The sequence below is a fragment of the Lissotriton vulgaris genome, chromosome 5 (genome assembly GCF_964263255.1).
Source record: "Lissotriton vulgaris chromosome 5, aLisVul1.2, whole genome shotgun sequence".
Taxonomy (NCBI): domain Eukaryota; kingdom Metazoa; phylum Chordata; class Amphibia; order Caudata; family Salamandridae; genus Lissotriton; species Lissotriton vulgaris.
This window is the reverse complement of record NC_141693.1, coordinates 988,352,559-988,374,143: the sequence shown is the minus strand read 5'-3', so window position 1 is coordinate 988,374,143 and position 21,585 is coordinate 988,352,559. Positions and strand designations below refer to the sequence as shown.

The 21,585-nt window shown below is 40.3% G+C and overlaps 1 protein-coding gene across 1 annotated transcript in view; it reads right to left on the bottom strand.

Moving 5' to 3' along the window:
- Positions 1-5,150: 5,150 nt before the first annotated feature.
- Positions 5,151-21,585, bottom strand: part of ATP6V0E2 (ATPase H+ transporting V0 subunit e2) — a 51,872-nt gene continuing 35,437 nt past the window's right edge. The window contains exon 4 of the mRNA XM_086922598.1: positions 5,151-8,007. The gene's annotated coding sequence lies outside the window, so the exon portion shown is untranslated. The remainder of the gene's footprint in view (positions 8,008-21,585) is intronic.

The following is a 21,585-nucleotide window of genomic DNA, read 5'->3' as shown; positions in this document are numbered from 1 at the left end:
TGCAATTTGGATTTAAATGTTGAATGAACAATATTATTTGAGACACCAACATTTTGTTTAACCTTTTTATAAATGATACTCATGTCATCTTTTGATTTGGTCTTTTCAATCCAAGAAAGAGAAATTTCTTGTTGAGGACTCCTGCCTTTAAACAAAAGAAAAGGCGAGAATTTTGTAGAAGAATGTGGAGTACAGAGATAAGACCAAACCAAATAATGCTATTGTCAGATAACAGCTGTGTTTTCTACCCAGCTCAATGGTACTCATTTTATTAGCCGTGGAAGGATTAAGCACTGGGTGTACCTGGCCGAATTTGAACACATAAGCATGGGGTCAAACACTGCAGTGGTACATTAGTCCACTGAGCCACCAGAGCATGACATATGTTCTGTACTTGACGATGAAAATCTGGGAAAAATTCTTAAAAGATAAAGCTACATTGACACGTTCAAGCTTACTTATCAACTACAAAGGCAAAAATGTATACCCTCCACCGTCTGTGAAAACGATGGTAATCGCCCATCTGTTGCTGTTGGCAAAGGTGGGGTGCTGCTGGCATTCCCTACTACGTGGATTGATGCAAGAGGTTATGGGAGGTGCTAGTCATGGAAAATAACAAAAATATTTCAGGGATCACTGGACAAGTTCACAACAATGTGGCCTACTCTGGTTAGACATGAGCCCTAATTTTACGTAAAGTGAGTGTAAAGCTAAGAACATGGGATTATGATGTTGAAAGTTCTTGGGCAATTCTCTGGCTGGAAACAAAGGGTCTATGGAGATGGTCATTGCAAGCAAAACCAAAGCGAATGGGAAAGGGAGGGTGTAGAGGCAGGAAGAAGGCAAGTAAGATAGTAGCATACTGTTAAGCAGAACAGTACTGTATGTTGTTAAAATACCAATAGAATATTGAAACTTAAATCTGTCAGCGATCACCACCCATAGCGTATCTGAGGTTTTTTAGTAAGAACTTAGACAAGTATGGTAAAGCCATTTTAAGTGTGGCCCTGGTTATAGATATATTAAGGGGCTCTTTTCTACAATGACTCCCCATTTAAAAGTGCCACAGATAGGGTTATGACATTTACGGCACCCAGTAAAATCTGATATTTCGGGATGCAGGATTTATCATGTACAAGTTCTCCTTTAAAAATTAGGGCATTGCACAGCAATTCTGGTGTTTTGTGCACCAAATTCTGTGTATACTGGTATTTACTGAACATTCTTTCCCAGTGTAGTCCACTCCTGACTTGAAATGCCGTTATATGTAACGGAGGTTTCCCCACATACCAAAATTCAACGCCCCACTTGTAATGGGGCTGGATATATCCTGTGTTAGAAATGGAATATCTCTATGACCCTCATACTGCTGATCTTCATAATGCAGGTTTTGCAATTTAGAAGTGCAGTAAATAACAGTTTAGACTTATTTTATACTAATCTGTGAGTTCGTGTTGGAATTCTTTATCCATCATCAGACATTTTTTAGTAAATATTACTCTGGGTAAATAAAACCTGAAAACAACCTTCAATGCAAAGTTTTATTAATCGACCTCCATCCCTCACCCCCCCCATCCTACTGAATAAAAACATTTAAAAGCTCTGAAATTAGGCAGCAGTTGAGGTTATATGGCAGGCATGGCAGTGCTGTGTAGAAGAGTCAGGAAGACTTGTGATAATCCTCTAAGCAGGGGGCTTAACAGAGTGGGTCCCTGGGCAGTTTATTCTATGAAGTATCTGTCTAGCACTATTTTCCAATCAGTAAAATAAGAAGCAATTTTCCTGTTTTAAATCTGCTGGGCGACGTGCCGGCTGATTCACAAAGCATTTTTTTGCACCCAAGTTAAGTTTAGGTGCGCAAAAAAAATTCCGCAAAACCTTTCAAAAATTAGAATCCTGATTCTGTGACTCAGGTTGGTGGAATTCATTATTGGGGTGCCTTTTACATGAGTTCATTCTTCCATTATTGCATAATTGCTGCATTAAGGTTTACGATTAGGGACTCAATTCTTGGTAGTAGCTAGGAGTGAGTGTGTTTTCGGGGTGTGAACTAGAAGGGAAAACTCGCATATTTATGCAAATTTTCAGCAGTGAGCTTTCGGACACCAGCCAGGTTATGTACCTGTTTTGAGTCACAAACTGGATTTTAAATCTGTATAGGCACCTCAAGTAATACCCATTTTAGGTTTTAATTCCGCTTGAAGATGTGCCCCCATTTGCATTTTCAAAATTGTGAAAATCATATGCAATGCAATTTAGGAATGATCGTATACAATATGGACAGGACATCCCTCTGCCCTGTTTTTTAGAATACAATGCAACAGATATAGAAAATGGATACTGTTGACCTCACTTCTGCTGCACTTAACTTTGCTGACAATTATGAGAACTAAAATGGAAATACACTGAAAAAAGATCATAAGAAAGAGCCCAGCAGAAAAGACTGCATTTTGCAATTGCAAAATTGAAGTGAGTGGGAAGAAGGTTGAGAGGGGAGTCAAATATCCTGGATATTCTTTACATTTTTTTTCAAGAATAAAAGGGTATCAATTTATGAACATGGAGAAGCAGGTGAGGTGCTGAAAATCAGAATGGGGAAGAATACAGCATTGACAACGTAAAGCGGTCTCAACCGGAAAATGTTTTATCATCAAAGTTTCTTATTTAGCTCGAATGGTCCACAAATGCATCTTAGGAACTACAAGAATCCTAGTTCATCTCCACAACTGATGTGTTTCCAACGTGACTTTGACTTGCCTATGCTCATTCTTGCTTGATTGCAAAAGAAAGAGGTAAATGTCCACAAAAATTCTCTCTGATTTTATCTTATGGTGCTAAGATGTTCAAGGTGTCAAAGGCTGCTGACCTATCCAGCAATTTCAGAAAAGCAGGTTTTTCTTTGAATAGCATCTCATACAGAGATAATGGACGTCTGAAATGCCTATTTCCACATCGATTTTAGCATGAAAACCAGATTGCCACTGACTGTTCCATGCTTTTTCTCTGTAGATAGTCCTGTAATTGTATTCAGTGGATTTTTCCAGTAATTTCATTCTGAAACGTATGCTTGACTTATAGGGCCTGATTCACAAGGCAACTTACATTTTTGAGTATTCGCATACTTCAGGTATAAGTTACTACAAAAAAAAAAAGAGTCCACCATTAACCATGGCTAAACACGTGTCTTGCAACACCCTCCCATAGAAAATTACGGAGGGAGAGACTTAAAATAAAACCCCATAGGAAATAATGTCTAATTAAATGTAATTATTTAAAGTTATACATTTAGATTGTTTTAAAATTATATAAAATAATACATATTATTTAATTATAACATTTTAATAACCTGTTTTTAATTGTAAAATGTAGAACAACTATAAAAATACATCAACTGTAATTATTCTATACATCACTTTCAATAAGTATTAATGCACCATCATCTTTTTTTCTGGTGGGAGTTTGTTTTTTAATTTAAACTTCAGAAAGATAATTTGAATTTAGTTTCATACATTTCCATTAAAGTTTTCAATTCAACATCATTAAGTAGTGTTGTAGCATTTTTTGTAATTTTGTTCTACATTTAAAGTAGACATGTACAATGAATTTACATTAATAATTAACAGAAATAGATTTTAATATATTTAAAAATATATAGACTTATAGTAGTAACTACCACTCTCAGTTTGTAAATACTGTAAAGTGGTAAAACGTACTAAAAGGTGAACTTAATCAAAAGTGTAAGTTACCATTGTGATTCAGGCCCATACTCTTTTGAGCCACTGGGGTCCAAAGGACCTTTTATAAACAGTAGTGAGACCAAGTTTGCATCAAATTATGAGGGATGTAGCAGGGCTTAAACAACGTGTTAATGAAAATCAATGATCGAAGAGGCGAGTGCCTTGCTATATGTTTCAGTGATTTTCATTGCAATTAGGTCGCTATAGAAAGGGATTCAAGTTGGCAATAAAGCTTGAAATCTCGTCTAGTCATGATGCTAAATTGAAAGGCCCTCTTAATGTTTTACACACAAGATATATGCCTACACTATTTTGGCCTACTAAATACCGATGTCTATGGGACACTGCACTACGCCTTGTTAACTTTGTCCATAAGTAGTTCTGTGGGTTCATGCACCATTTATCTCGTTCTATTGTTTATTTTAGGGTCACCATGTTATGAAAACGTCTCAATAATTGTTTTGCTGCCTCTTGATTCTGCTAGCATTTTGTTTTTATTATAGTGGTTATCTTTCTTATAAGATCCAATTTCACAAAAGTTTGTTCAGTATGGTTACCGTAACAAACTCTTTTTAAGTGCTTTTCAGTTCCCTAATGGTTGTCAGTATAGTTTTTTTTAAATCGTTTTAAAGGTTTTCGTTTCTTATTTTTTTCTGATACATATTCTTTAACTTTGGACCATGGTGTTTGGTTATAGTGCTAAATATTGCTTCCAGGGATTACATTGAAATACATTATGGCATTATCTTAAGTTATTTTTCAGGATTGTGGTATATCATATTGAGTACGTTCTTTCTTACTATCTGCAACCATTCCAATCGAGAATAGTCTCTACATGCTATGAGGCAGATTCTTTTTAAACCTTGCCACTCTTGCAGCATACACACCCCAACAATAAAATGAGCCTGCAAAAATACCTGGCTGTCTTTATTGCTGAGGGGAAGGGAAAACATCAGGTTGGTATAAAAAGGATAAAGCTACTACAAATGCCGAAGGAAACCTACCAACTGCCCAGTGAAAACACACTGAGAAGCCTGAGAAATAACCCATTTGCTTCATCGCCATTATGGAAGCAAAGGGCGGTCCTCTTAATGAAACCCGCTGAATTATGTTAGACGAGAAGCCTGGCAAAATTCGGACGTGCCAGTACCGAAGGACAGGACCAAACAAATGAAAAAACATGTTGACACAGGCAAGTCAAATACTACTGACATTTTATGGAAGTCATCTGAAGATGGCGTCTGACCGCAGCAGCCTATGTTGGCTTTGGGAGAATTCGGGCAGTGAAAGCAAGCTGTGGAAAGTAGGGTCGTACATTTTACCATGACACTACTCACTTTTTCTTCAAAGAGGAAAAAAAAAGCCTGAGGCAACAGAACCTTAAAACTGAACATTTTCATGGATGTGACAGACTTTCTAGCTCTGTTTATTGCACATTTACATAACATTTTTAAATAATACACAAATGTAATCTTGGAACACATAAATATTGCACTTTTCTCTACAGACATTCACAACAACATGCACGCACCATATAGAGCTGAAATAATTCACCAACTTCCACTCCTCATCCACAAAGCTTTTTTTTTCTTTTCCAGTTATTCTTGTTTCATTACATGCCCGGGACGTATTCGCGTTTTCTCTTTATCCACAATGCTGGCAGCATTGTTACTGCTCCACGTTGCTGACAGCAGAATTTTATTCCAGCAACAATTAAACTGTTTTATGCTGTGTTCTTAATGTATTTAATAAAAATGCAGCTGAAAGAATGCATATCATCTTTTCACTGTTCTTTCTTTCCATTTTTAAGAAGGAAATACATCATTACTCGAAAGAGGAGCTTTCCTATAGATGCTCTCTCAGAAATATAAACATAAACTGCACTGTTCATAAAGATTTCTACATCTACATAAATATTCATTACCGTTTGTGCATTCATCCTTTAGCTATTGAAAGTGTTCAGTCGTTGAGGGGTGGAGGTGAAGGTAAAAGTCTGTTTGTTACTATGCTACCAAAAGTCACTGTACCTACAAGCATACGAAAAATGACATTCAACAAATACAAATCAATAATTACATCTTGTATCCTGAAATAAATAAACAGTAAGAAACTAAAATTCAGATGCCTTCTATACAGCTAATCCACTCCAGGTGTTGGTCATAAACATAAGAAGTGCCCCTGATAACACAAGGGCCTTACTCAGAGCAGGAAATATGCCACAAAAGTGTCAGATGTGCCGTACACGTTATTATAAGAGGATTCATTAAAAAATGGTACTCTACTGTGGATGGGCTATCCACCACTATCAGGATCCACCACTTTCATGCCAACATCCTGTGCTGCCTAACTTTAAACAACTTCCTGAAATAACATTATCACAACAGGAGTTCTAATACAAACTTCTAAAGGCGTGTCCATGGTTTAAGTGATAGATCGTTCCAGAAATTGTTCTCTTAAATTCGAAAGTATTTTCCCCGGAAGTTCAACTTGATGGAAACGTAGGCATGACTTCAAGTTTCGCATCAGGAAAAAAAATATTTAGTCCTGTATTTCCCCTCTGCAGATGAATGGAGACTCATTGGGTGATATTTTTTTAAAGTAGATGGAGAGAGATGAAATTATTCTTTTGAGTGTGGTGGCAATCTGAAACCTGAATGACAAGCCGTTATCAATCCAAACTTCCATTTTAGGATGGTTTTTACTAGGCAGCGATTCCAGAAAGTCAGTTGAGGGACCTTCTTTTCAGAGCCAAAACAATGAACCCCCTTTTAGTGAGATTGGCTCCTGTTGGTGCAGCCGCACCCATTCCCAAAATCTCTAAGCAAGTGTCCAATGCATAGAACTGTTTGGGAGCACAGCTGGTCATTATACGCATAGGAATGGCACCCCAGACCTCCTCCTACAATAAGCTGTATATGAGGTACATATATTTATGGTACGGCACTAGAGATAACTTTGCTATCTAAAAGTTTAGTTGAAGGAGAAGGTAACTCTCCTAGCACCACTGATGGGACTGTGCTGGAGAAGAAAGGGGACCACAGTTCTCTTTGTTACAGGTCCTCCAGGCTTGCTATAACAGTCCAGCACATTGGATGTGGTGGACATGTCCTGGAGTACTTGCAAGCAGGGTTCCGCCCCACTCACTATTGACAAAAAGTCCCTTATTTGATAATAGGGCTGTCATCACTCCGATAGGTTTCTAAAAACCTAAATTGATGGAGGATGTGGCGAGAATGGAGATGATTTTGTAGTTTTAGTAAGATACCCTTCCCCAGAAAAAAGGGGCAGCATCATCTGGGCATATCAGCTTTTCTAAAGGAAAAAGAAAGGCCTGTTTTATCTCACATTTCAGCCTCAAGTGAGACACTGTCAATCTATGTGCACATTAGAATAACTCGATTTTCCGGCTTGCTTCGCACGACAGTTGATGAGCCTCACTATAAAGAAGGGACTTCATGCAGACTGGAGGAACCTTTCTGTAAATAAAGAAGATGTACTTGGAAATTCCCAGAATCTCAATCAATTGTATCAGTGTCTTCTAAAGAACATTTATGCTCATTGAAACATTGTTCTTTTCATCTGGATGGGAGAGAAAAGGACACAATGCATAGTTCTTGATTTGCCACTCTATATCTCCCCTTATGCAATGGACATTTTCAAAAATGCTAGTATTTTAATATGCCTGCATACAAATTGCCTTACTAGCGCTCATTTATTCAATACATTTTGTATGTCTGCTAGTGTAGAACAAAATACTCAATTGGTAAAAAGATGTGAGGGGTGGTAGCTATCGTCAACCGCTAAAGGAAATGCATTCAAAGGACCCTCTATTGATGCACACAAAAAGTACAAACTAACAATTATCATCATCACTGGTGCACATCAACCTAATTGAAACTGCTCTTCTTTAGGGCTTTTCCATCTACAGTTGGTGTTACTAAATATATTCTGAACACAAAGGTATATTTCAGCAGAATTCACCTCCGTGTGATGTTCTCTGACCATTGTCAAATCCATTCTGCTGCATCATTTTTTTAAATTATGAGCTAGTGCAGATATTTTTCCTACTATTGCGAAGAGTCCAATTTATGTTACTTGTCATTTACACGAAGAGACTAAAGTTGTAGCAGTGCTGCTTCTGTCCAGATTGACATGGGAGTGCAAGAAACTGGACAAATAAAAGATCTTGAAATCATGGCATCTCATTGATTGATCACAAACTGGAGAAAGGGATTTGCCAATGTCAAAGATGATTAAAGAGATTGTGGACCTGAAAAAGAAACAGAAAATTGTTTAAATAAATCTACCACACCAAAGAACTGAGTTAGTTTGCAATCTTAAGACATTTGCTAAATATTCTATAACAATTAGTTTACATACATAAAAGCAAGCAAGGGATACAACAGGAAATTAAAGCAAATGTTATGTTAACAAAAGATCTGGTGTAAACATTTACCAAGGAATCGAATAAGCATGCCAAGAGTGTCACCTATGGGGCCATCAGTTGTGCACTTCTGCAGACATTTCTGGAGTTCTCTGGTACATGTGGAGTAGCAGCTTTTTAATTCACTTTGCCCTGCTCGCTGGACTATTTAGAGCCTTTACTAAGCCGTCCTAGGCCTGAGTTTTGACAAAGAAGCTATGAAGCAGGCCTGTAGCTAACGCCTCACTTTTGTAGGAGACATAACTTACCATGCAAGACCCGGCAAGCTGTACTCCAAGTGCACTCCTTCATCTCAGAGAAGAAAGGAATGACAGTCCTTACAGAGTACTAGCTCTGCCTGAAGAGAGGCTTCACATGCACAGAAAAGACACTATGCAACACCATTCCGAGGACAAATTACATTTTCAAGCAGGCCGTGACATCCTATGCAGTCTGGACACGTGACAACCATCTTGAATTTCTAGTTATGGCTTCAATTGTGACCCACAGTGTCTCTGCTAAACAATCGGGATACTAGGTTACGTAAGTCGGGACCTCGCTAAATGGATCTAGAATTTCTTTTGCAAGAACTTTTGTGTTTCTTTGGAGTTGGAGTTGTTTTAAAGAACACTCGAAGCACAAAGAAGAATTCAGAAAGCTAAATCATATTGTTAAAATTAACTTTGAACGGTTTTAAAATACTGTACTCGTTTTTCTGCACTTGTTCTAAAGACAGTAGAATATGGTTTAAACTTAGTTGCCCTGTGATGGAACAGGGAAATCTTAAGTCAAGTGCACTTTCTATTTGTAATGCATTTGGAGTTTCATTAATGAGTATATGAGTTACCTAGTTAGGAATCACAAGATATTAATGTATGCCGATTACTTTGCAATGGCACACAATTTAAGTAGAAGCTATAACTCCGCTTCCATAGAGACTGCATATTGAGAAAGCTTGACGTAGTTAGCAGCGCAGAGAAAGAGATGTCTGTACATAGAGAGACGTGTCGATGAGCATATATTCAAGATGCTCATCTCCTATATATTTAGGTTAAAAGAAAATACCAAGTTCTATATCAAAATACAAGTTGATTACAGAGATACCACTAAGTTACACCCATTTACTATTTCAGTTAAATGTAGGGTTGTTATGCCAGTTACAAAAGATATAGCTCATTGCCTTTAGACAACCCAATATGCCTTGTAATCGTCAGTGCTCTGCAGTAGTGATGAATTAGAGTTGTGGTGTCCAGTGTCTCAGTTTTCTTCCTTATCCTATTCCCCTTTCCCAGTTTTCATCACTGGCTCTCATATTCTTGTGGAGGTGGTTACTAGTGGCGGTGGTGCGAGACTAAAGAGTACATTGCTACCCCTGGATTTCGAGTAAAAGGCTGGTGCTTTCTAGCATTGTCTTTCTTCCACCAGCTTCTTTAAGCCATTGGCTTGAGGCTTTGTCAAGCATGTCTTGGCTCAGCTCAGTTGGGGTATTCCTTTGTCACAACACTATTAGCTGTTTGGGTGTATTCTTGAGCTCCCGTGTGAGTGATTGCATTGAACTGCATGAAGAACTACCTTAAAATGACATTTCTCTCTGTTCCCTGTGCTGGCTCCTTTCTGTGCGTCTCACTCTAATGTCCTCACACTGCATACGGTAGCACAGTGAATCTATTGGCTTTACCACTGCTTGTTCAGTCCAGCTGCTGTATGGCCATGGACTTTCTATGAAAGGAGGGTGGGTTTAAAATCTCTGTGAGAATTGCATGGTATTAGGGCAAGACGAAGTCTGTTTAAGATGCCCAGATTGACTGTCCTGGTTAAAAAAACACAGAGAACAGGAAAAACTCATCACAGAGATCTCTCAGCTGACTGAAAATGCTTACCTTTGCTTACCTTTGAAAAGGACAGAGGGGGTGTAGTAAACAGATCACATTAGTCCAGGGATTTCTTAATCTACTGAGGACACGTAAAACTCCTACATTGTTTAGCAGATCCCCTTCCTCCATCCATACCCATTCTTGCAAGGAGGGCATAATTTCGCTAAGTGCATGTGCACAATATTTGTACTTTTATAATTTAAAGTGTTGGCAGGTCTCTCCTACAGATAGGGTTTAGCTGCCTGTTGTTGAAAAGATATTTAGGTACTGTATTAAAACATAGAGTGAGCTTTAGGACAGTCCTCTGGCTATCGTTGGTTGGGTTTATTGTTACTCTCATTCTTTTGCTTCTTTTATGTGTGCTTTCTTTCCTCTTGTGTTTGTCCCTACACTGGAGCAGAATTTTTTACCATCCTTTTGAGTGAATGACCTGTATCCTTCGAATGTTCTCGTTCAGGGAACTACTTTTTTGTTGTTGCGGTCAGCGCTTCACAGGAGTGCATGTGCTTTTTTGCTCTTTCCTTTGCGAGCTGCTTTCCCTTAGCCTTTAGTTAGAGGTCTCCTTGATATGGTTTGATAATCTCATGGACATGCTCTGTGGCACACTGATTCCCCACTCACTCCTGGAGATCACCAAAATGGTATTCAATACCTAGAGAGCTACCCTGCAATGGATGGGATGAGACCAGAGGGTGACATAAAGAACCCTCTGTGAACCGGTGACGGCTAGCCAGGTGACGTGGCTAGAGAGGTTCAGGGGATGGCATACTATTGGTATTTCTCGGCTGGGGAATGTCTGGGAGGGCGATCACATGAAATCCTTCCAGGACCTACATATATCGTTCTCCCTCCATAAGTTGCAATTTGTTGGTTACCACTAGCTACACCATTCACTCTCTGAATAATGTACTGCACTGACCGATCACCCCCAAATACAACCCCTTGGAAGTCAGGCTCCTTGGGCCACTAGCTAGAGGTTATATATCTCAGGTCTACAAGCCCTTGGTTGACGGCTCACCCTGTACACTAGCACCACTGAGGGAACGCTGGGAGGGATGGCTGGGCATGCACGTTATAGCCATTTCTGCATTGTTACCCCTTATCCAGTTGAAATTCCTCCATTACACACCTAGGTGCCTTTGGAGGGCTCAAAGGCTCCCTGAACCCTCCTGCACTAGATGTGGGAGGGAATTGGGGGATTTCTACCATATGGTCTGGGAATGCCCCATCATCCACAAATACTAGGTATCTATTTTTGCAACTCTGTCTGAGGTATTGGGGCAGAACCTTGCAGTGTCTCACAAGATAGTGTTGTTGGGTGGGTCTGGTGGACAACCTGGGGGACTTGAGAGGGATCATGCTCATGGGACAGGACACATTACTGGCAAAAAGGGATGTGGCCAGATGTTGGAAATCTCCGCTGCCCCAACGCTGAAGGAGTGGAGATCTGGCATGGACCACTCAGCAAAGCTGGAGGAGCTGATATACTGTGATCGAGGATATTCCAAGAAACACTTAAAGATATGGGGGTCGTATTATGGACTACATTCCATTCCATGTACATGTGATTCCGGGGGGCACGGTTGTTTGAAGGTGGGTGGTGTCCGTTAATGTACGAGATCCCCTATGTGGATCAGCAGTGTGTGTGTTGTTCTGTGTCTCAATAAAAGCAATAAAGTGTAGTTATCAAAAAAAATCCCTGGAGCATGTTTTTCACTTTCATAATGCAAGCATTTGAAAAAGGTGCTTTTCACCTATATTAGTTCATCCCAATTTACTGTTGCTGTGACCATTGGTTATCCTGAAAAGTTTGCAAGGAAAGTGTGGCATTTAGGAAGGTGAAAAAGCAGAAGGCCAAAGGGACAAACAAAAAGGAAACTTGCTGAACTGTTCACAATCATCCTGGATGGGATATAGTCTGTCCTCTAACAAAGCTACATTTGAGGTCCTTTTATACAGTATTGTCCTTAGTCTTCCATGACCTGAACAGGTTGGAGGATCAGCTTGGTTGCATTGATCTGTAAATCCAGGTCTGGAGACAGAATGACAATTGTCTGAATGTCTTGTAGTTTTTTGTGAATTGGGGCAGCTATGATAAGCAATCTGGTGACAACCGGGGCAGACAAAGATGCCGCTCCACCAAAAAAGGGCTGCTACCACAACCATCCTTTTAAAAAATATGAGAGGGGTTCAGTCTGCAAGGATGTACTCTATACTCGAAGCACATCTTTCCTATTCTGAAGCTTGGAAATCTTCTATATTTCTTGCATATAAGAACGTGAAAGTAAGAGTCTTGCAAATCTAAGGAGCACATCATGCTGTGATGTAGATGAAGTGATAATATCTTTCATTTATATCTATCCACCACTTTGTTTGCTAAATTGAGAAGCAAGATAAGACGGTCTCATCCAGAATCCTCATTGTCTTCTTTTTACCCCAGATCATAACTGCATGGTTCTTCTATGATCGGTGTCTGTGGTTTCAAATTGTTCGGGACTGAGGTTCACTGAAACAGATGCTCAGAATTAAGGCTGCTTGGACAGCATGCCTATGCCCTGGGTCTGGTAACTCTTTAAAAATATAGCAGATAGAAAACTGATATTTAGATTTGGTTTTTCTTCTTAACTAAAGTAGCTGTAGTAAGTCACCTCTGATGTTTTGGAAATACCTCTTACTGCAGTCTTCTGTAATATACATTCAATTCTTCTATAAGAGAGATTGCCATTCCAGAGCAGCTGATGGAAGAGACTGACTATCAATAACCCTGGGGGTATGATGGGTGGAGAGCAGCATAATTCGATTTTCTATCTATTATGCAGAATAGCCCCCATTTCTCTCCAGTTATCCGTTGACAAGAAGGGGATTGTTTTGTCTGTTTCTCTCCTTCCGTGACATGTTCTGGTGGGTGGTGGCAAAGTCAGCGTTTTGTTGTAGCAGCCTTTCCAGTGGCAATGGAAGACTACTGTGATCCTACGCCTCTGGGAGTGTTTCGCCACTTACATGAGCACCAGTTGTGTTACAGACAAACCATTAATTTTGTTAGGCATGGGGAGACTACTTGATTTGCCCAGAATCACAGTATGTTGAGCGTCCCTGCCGAGACTTGAACCTAGTTCCCCAGCTTCAAGGTCGACACTCTAGCCATTAGGCCACATCCTCTGTGAATCTTCACTAACTCCTTGTGCTTCCTGGATTCACAAAATTTAGAGTCTCAACTTCATTCTTCACACATTAACTCTTCTCTTCCTCTTCAAAAGGAGAAGAGTGTGTGATGGGCATATCGGCAGGGTCAGAGATGTTAATCGAAGCTACTTAGGAAAAGGACATGGCAGTGGCCTTTGGCCGTCAGATCAGTTGTGTTCCTAAACACGGATACATTAATCCAAGGTGACAAGTCTTTTCATCTTCCTGCTCTCTTTCTCGTAAGTAGGGGAGAATTTTGCGCCCAGCGCTTGTAGCAATATTTTTTGCAGCCAACAGCAAGAATAAATATAAAGATTGGACATCATGATAAATAAGTTGGTAAGATTTACATTTTTCTCTCTAGAGGTTTTACAGAAAAAGGTCTGAAAAAAGTATAACTAAATGGAGAGTGATTCAAGGATAAAGAAAAGAGAGATGGAGAGGGCCTTTTCACTGGCTAATAGTGGTAAAGGTGGTACAGCTCATGAAAAAGAGAATGGGGGATGAATTGGCTAGGAGTGAGCCACATGGGAATCGGGAGACTGAAGGGAGGTCTAAGGGGCAGCTTGTGTTCTGAAAACGTTCCACACAAAGCACCACAGACCCTCTGGGGCACGCCAAGTGGGTTTAACCCAGACGGTTACTATTCATGGAGTGGACTTATTTTTGCTATTTGAAGGGGGGTCCTCCATATAGAATACATTTTATAATTAGGACCTCCAGAGCAGTCTTCCCTGACAAATGTATAGATCAAATGAGAGAAAGAGGGAAAAAAAAGGTATGTGTAAACTAGTTCACTTCCCCTGGTATATGTAATAAGTATCAATAGGAACTGGTTTACACTTGAGAAGCTGAGCTGTTCACGTATGGATTAACCATTTGTTTTATATGAAAAGCCTCACCCACCAACCTAGTTGGTGGCATGCTTCATCATCGGGTCCCACCTAAGGTGCCGAGTGCACCCTGGGTGGGCTTCAACACCTGAGAACAGCGGAGCTGGTTACGTGTGTGGGGAGTGCAAAGTGGTGATGGTTAAAAACTCTCCGTTGGGTCCCATTAAACTAAAGGTAAATATTTTAATGATGGGCCCACTGGCAGTATTAAAAAGAGAAGTGGTTATGGGTGGAGATTTAATTACATCTCTCATATCCTAAAAGCAAGGCCAGGTCTACATGTTTCAGCCAGCCAGCTACGTTTACTGGCTTTCTTCAGGACCAATGTGCAAGAGTGTTTTAAGTGCTAGAACGTGAAATGGGTGTGTGTAAATTAGTGTGGCCACTGGTGATGCAGCACTCGCTATGGTGAAGTGATGAAGGAGGTTGTGTCCTCTTAAAGTTGCTTAGTGCGAGTGTCCTCTTAAAGTTGCTTAGTACGATGTAACTGTCATCACAGGCAACAGGAATCCCGCGAGGGGGCAGGACCTGTAGTCACACGTTTGCCAAGATCGTCCGCCCGCTTGACATACCTGCTTCGGCCTGATATGATTTTAAGGGGGTATTTCTAAGTGACGTCTGCATCACAGTACGTGTTCTCTTATTTTTCATTCCATTTTCCCCTTTAGTACTATTTGTGTCAGGGGTTTTGCTTCTAGCAGTTGGAAATGTTACTGAATTTTCCTTTTGATTATTTTATCTTCTCTCTTACCTTACATCAGGGGTGTCTGTGCCTTGCTAACCACTTCAGTATTTATCTTCATCTAGAAGATTTAGGCACTGATGTTCGGCAATGGTTCGACACTTCTAGTCATAGGCAAAGGTACTTATGCATATGAGTCATTTGATTAGCCTTAAATTGTCAACCCAAAGACTGTGACTAATTTTTCAAGGTCGGGGGGGGGGGTTCCTTTAAAAGGTGCATTGTAATGATCATGGTTTCATCTGTTTTAGCTGGGCCTTAGAACATCAGAACACCAATAAATCAAATCTTATTTTCCCGAAGCCAGTGAGAAACTAGCAGAATCTAAATACCAGATTTGCTGGAAAAAGTTAAGGATAATTGGAATGTAACTATTGTAGAAGAAAGTAATACTGTTAATTATTAAAACAATATATAATTATCAGATAAAAGACTATGTATAGGAAATGACCACTTGTAAGGTTATTCATAACCAGGGGAAGCAAAAACATACAATCTAGTGAACAGAGGAGTTGAATAAAATGAGTGGGAAACTTAGTCAAGACAACTTTGGTAGCAAAATTACTCTGACTGCTAAAACTACAAGGCTTTCTTTGAATGATGAATACAAAAATGCCAACAAACTAGCTAAAGCTACCCATTAGTCTGCCAAGATTTAAAAATGTCCTAGTATTAAGAAGGCAATGTTCCAGGCAATTAAAGAGGTAAAGGAAGCCCATGACCAACAAGAAGCAAAATGTACAGAGGCCAGATCTAATCAATTTGCCAAATGTTATGAGCATAAAATAATACTATCAAAACTCATTTGCCAACATTTTCAGACAATAATGAGATCATTGAACCAAACGCCTGCCCCTTAAAGAATTCTGAGAGGTTTAGGTTTAGGCAGTCTGTGAAGCTGAACCATGAGAAGGGTCTAGCTAAAAAAAATGGGGGGAGCAGGACTTTCAGGGCGGCTGGAGATATATTCCCCACTAGATTGCATACAGAACTCTTACTAAACACACAAGTGGCAGTACAGTCAATTAACAGTCTCTCTCTTGACTTCGGTATTGTACCCGATGAACTAAAACAGGCACAGATTCTCCCAGTAATTGAAAACCATCACTTGACCCAGGTCCTTATCTTGTAAAATTACTGGTACGCCCAGTTCTCAGCTTTCATAGTAAACTAAAATGTGCCCAATCCAGTGCAAACAGTTTTTTAGCAGGCTGCAGCACGGAAAGTATAGTTACCATACCGTTACATGACTTATGGTACTACGCTAACTGATGTGCCTGCAGCACTGATATTACAAGATCTGTCAGCCACGTTTGAACCCATGAACCACGAGGTGCTATTAGACCGCCTGGAGGATTACAGTATCAAAGATTCCTCCATTAACTGGTTCCAAAGGTTTTTGGTTGATTGAACTGTTTAAGCTGAATTAGGCCATTCTTTATCAAAATGGAACTCTTTGACTTAGGGAGTGCTGCAGGGGTCGGTGCTTTTCTCCCTTTGTTTAACTTGAATAAGGTCCACTTGATCCACTTGGTCCTGACACTAGCCCAAGAATTGCCAATTTACAAAATTGCATGGCAAGTGTCCAACTTTAGATGTCTCAAAACCATCTGAAATTGCATGAGCAGGGGAAAGGAAATTCTTTCTGCCAGCCAACTGATGGAAACATGTATATGTACCTCTTCCTCTGGCCAGGAGCCATGCGTAGTGTTATGATTCTCTGGATTAAATTTGATTTTGGACGGACAACAGATACAATTGATGACAAATATCTTTTTTTTTAAATAAATTGTTTACCATGTTTCTATCCAGCAAATAACACAAATTGCGAATTACTTTGTAACTGCAAGGCTGGATTAAATGTTCTTTATATTTTGGTCTACCAGCAAAATCTTTAAACAAGTTGCATATGGTTCAAAATGCAACTGTCACACTGATCCTAAATATCAGCAAACACAAGTCTATTTCTTCGGGATTAGCTACAGTTCTCTGGCTTTTTGCGAGTCATCAAAGATTCTTCTTTTACAACCCAAGATGAAGCTTGCTTTCGGAGTGGCCGCTTTACTGAATGCTCCTAGATTCCGAAGAGTCATTTTGGGTGGGAGATCATTGTAAGTGGATGGGCTAGGCTTTGGAACAGTTTCCTGCTGGGTTTGCAAGTGGAAACTTCATTCAAAAGTCCAGGACACTTACAAAAAACATGACTTTTCCCCATAATTAATCAGTTGCTGTGTCTCAGGAACCATAATGAACAAACTCTTCAGGGCTAAGGTAAATATGAGAGACGATTGTGCTTTATGAATTATAACTCTGAAGGTTTGACCCTGGTTATTGGGAATGGCTGTTTGATTTAATGACAGGCCACCATCTCCTGACCTCACCTAAAGCTGTTCCTTAGGTACAGTCTCTAGTTTAATTTAATCTGGATTAAAATTCAGCCTGAAGCCTGACGGCACTGTAAGTAATGTTTCTGGGATATGGCTACCAATGGATCCAACATGCATACTCAACAAAGATGGCAACCCTAAAGACCTGAGGTCTTATCCACATTCAACACACGGCCATGTAAGGGGTACGTATCTACTGGAAATAAATGATCAGTTGCAGAGCAGTGATCTTCAGCACTAGCCAGGCCTTTCAGGTGCCAAAGCTGCTTTCCAAATCTAACTGAGTAGAACAGTACAGACGGATTCAATTGGCAACTGCAGAGACAGAGCACGTGTCCATGGTCGTGCATAGATCATCAGCCATGCAAAGCATCGCAGCCTCCACTGTGTAATCGGATCAAACCTCAGGCTTCAACAAACAGTATTTCAAATGCCCAACCTCCTATTGGCAGAATTTCAATGGGTGAAAGTCACATTCTACAGCAACATACAGAAAAGTGCCAGATTGTAGACTAAATGATAGTTGGAAATGACATGATCATCTGAAACTGCTTTCTTCGTGTGAATGCCCGCTCTATCCAAATATGAACAAGCTCCATCTAGCATAGGCATTCTGGCACGTGCCTGCCATAAAGCTAGGGATTGATTCTGATATGGATTTCAGGCATGTATTTATCTGCACACTTGGATGAAAGATGGGGGAGGATAAACTTTTCAGGGACAGAAATCCCCAGTAGTGAAAGTGCCAGCATATTACCTAGTACCGAAACTCTAAACGTGGATCTTTAGGTGCCATATTTACTGGCTTGAGATTTTAAAATGACAGATTTGGAATTCGGTATTTTTCTTACTGCAAGCACATTCCCCGGCATAAGTGCCTCCGTGCCCTGGATAAGTACAGAAGGAGCCAATCTGATAGTTGCTCTGCAATAAAAAACCTTCCTCTTGAAGTGGAGTGGAAAAAATCCACTGGCTTTCACATGAATATAATGTATTTTAGAAAGATGTACAACTTTCTTTTTAGTCTCGGAATCTGAGTGGCCCGTATTCATGTCTCCACACCAGAGAGAGGTTGGACCTGGATGTTGAAAAGAGGTGACTGGGTGTGCACATTTAGGCGATGTTCTCAACCAAAGGGTACCTAAAGTCTCTTATGCTTTACTAGGCAGGCTTGCAACTTTTCTGTAATTGTCGTTAAAGGAATAGATTTTGCATTTCTATTTAATAACTGTGCCTCTATCTGGACAAGAATGTTGGTGCAATGTCCCAAATTCATAGGTCTCAAGCGTGATGAACTAGACTTCTGGCAGTGAGATAGGTCTACATCAAAACTCAAAATAAAATAAAGGTAGAATCTTATGTTCTTCCAAAACATTGAACAACTGAAACTGTAGTGTTCAAAAACTTTGCACTGAATCTGCAAAAATAGAAATATATTCATGGAGGTTATCATTTTGCGATCATTCAAAGGGAAAGACATCAATCCATCGGCAACACGCTTAAATGCATGTGTTTTGGCAAGGTCTATGAGCCCTGGGTTATTGGAGTACATCCAAACCAGAGAAAGACTTACGCTTTCACCATCCAAGGTAAATGTATTGCAGCTTTCTCATTAGTAAAAATCCAAGCAAGTCAACCTAGAGTAAGTAAAGTCAACTCCTGACTCATGTTGCAATCTCATTAGCTCCAAAGATAAGCAAGGTACCCAGCACTAGGGAAGCTAATACACTCGGGAACGTCTAGTAAAATAATACAGAACACGTGCTAAAGAGGAAATGGCCATTCTTAGAGCTCCTGTTTGCATGACAGAACGTTAACCTGTTTCACTTAGAATGCATTCACCTAATGTGGGTGGTTCTCATACTTCGCAGATTTTCTTTGGTATAAAACAACGGACTAATTATTATATGGCTGACAGAAAAAAATTTGATTGGTGTGGATTCCAGAAAGTGGTATTCCTAATCTGTGCATTATTAGCAGAATTTAACAGATTTCTGGACTATGCCTGTAATATTTCCAGGAAGGAAAATTACTTGGAAAAATCACCATGACTACGACTGGAGTGGACACAAAAACCAATGGGAAAAAGAAATGACCCAAATACAATCTCTAACAGTGCCTCCATGGAGACGTGAAAGAGTCTGCAAAACAATGGAGCTTGAGGTGTAGCCTATTGCCCCCACTGATCATGTGTCCCGTACCCGGGTGCAGAATGTGAGGATAGAGCACATTCACCGAGTAGATGCAGTTCTTAAGTGGCAGTCACAGATGTTGGTCAGAACTTTTAATGGAGAAAAGACAAGAAAAGAAATGGGTTTGTTTTATCTTGAGAGTGGTGTCTGTAAGGTTAAAAATCAGTACCAGTAAGCAGAATTGGACTTTGTTACTGACTGATTTGTCAAAATGTAGTCAATGTATTTATAGACACTAGTAACGGTTAAGGGCACTGGACATAGTATTGGAGTTTCATACCAGAAGGTCTGACATTGATCTATGGCATTAGTCAAAGTACAGTTTTTGCACTTATTAGAAAGAAATTACCAAAGGTAGAGATACATGTGGCCAGTGGTTGGTTCTAAACTGCTTAAGGATGCTTTCATGAGAAAAGCACATTTTACCTGTGTGAAGCGGTTCAGGGGGAACTGGATCATGGCCTGGTGGTTAAAAATTGAAATATGGTGGCAATTTAGTACATAGCACTTTGAAGGGCCTTTGATGTCAGGTCAAGAGATGTGTTGCTTTGCGGGGCCATGAGAGCAGTCAGTTTATGATGTTACCCAACACAGAATACTGAGACTCATTTATGGGCTTTCGCCCATAGTATTGTTACAATAATTTACACACAGCTTCAAAGGGTCAGCTTGACCGCCAAACCACACATTTAAACATTGGTGCACAACATACAATCACAAATAATGAGTCACAAACTCGTAGCCTAAAAATGTCACATTAAGCACTCACCGGGGTGCAGCGTTGCTGAAGGAAGGGACCGCCAGCAGCCAGGAGCCAGGCAGGAGCCGCGGCGCTCTCTGCCAACGAGCGCCGCGGCCGCCGTCCAGCGGGGAAAAACTACATCCCCCACAGTGCTTAGCGGGAGGAAGGAGCGGACCACGTCGTGGCGCCAGGCGGCGCATAAAGCCCAGGTCTTCCCCCCGCGACGCGGGAGCGCGCGGGAGCAGCCCGGGAGAAGCCCGGGACAAGGGCGGGACAGTCTACGGCAGTCCACGGCAAGACCAGGCAGGGCTGGGCCACCCACCGTACATCTCCTGCAAACATGGGTAAGCGGAAAAGCGGAGCTAACGCAGACGATGGCGGGAAAAAGGCTATAGTGGCTAAACAATCTGACTCCATCCTGTCCTACCTTACTTCTGCAGTGGGGGTTTTAACTAAAGAAATTGCCACAGCACAGCAAGAACTGGGTTTAATAGCTAAGTCCCCTTCCTCAGCTATATTACCCGAAGCACAAGCCATCCCTTTAGAGCCTGATGTCATCATAACAAAACCCATTACTGCTACTGTTTCCACTTTACCTCAAGCTTGTGCATCCCAAACTTTGCTTCCCACTGTGAGTCTGGACCCTTTGGGATTTTCAAAATCGTCCTCGAAAAAACGTAAGAAGAGGGAGGTCCCTCCTCGAGTCACTCATGGGATGGAGGAGTCCCTGAAGGACCTTATTGAGGCACTTTTCGAGGAACGGATTGAACCCCTTTTAGTGGGAATTGCAAAGGACATAGTAGACACTATGAACACGTGTCTCGAAGGCTTGCTAAAACAAGCATTTGCAATGCAATAGGTCTCGCATTAGGAAAGTTTGAGCTATTGGTATTGTAAATGACCCATTTTTTATTTATGTGTCTGTTTTGAAAATAGCGAAATTAATAGCTTTGTCATTTACAATGCCAATAGTTTTAAGTTTCGCAAATGTGACACCTATAGCATTTGTAATGCAATATTTGTTGTATTTACGTGACTTAGATGTATTGATATTACAACTAAAAATGGCTTTTAATTTTTTTAATAATTAATAATTTAATAAAAATTATTAAAATGTATAATGGCAATAGCTTTTCTAAATAACTTTTGTGAAGATTATATAACTATGTGGCAATGAGTGGTATTTGGAGTGTATGTGGCATTGAGTGCAGTGTAATTATGTGGCACTGAGTGGTATTTGGAGTGTATGTTGCATTGAGTGCAGTGTAATTATGTGGCGTGTAATTATGTGGCACTGAGTGGTATTTGGAGTGTATGTTGCATTGAGTGCAGTGTAATTATGTGGCGTGTAATTATGTGGCACTGAGTGGTATTTGGAGTGTATGTTGCATTGAGTGCAGTGTAATTATGTT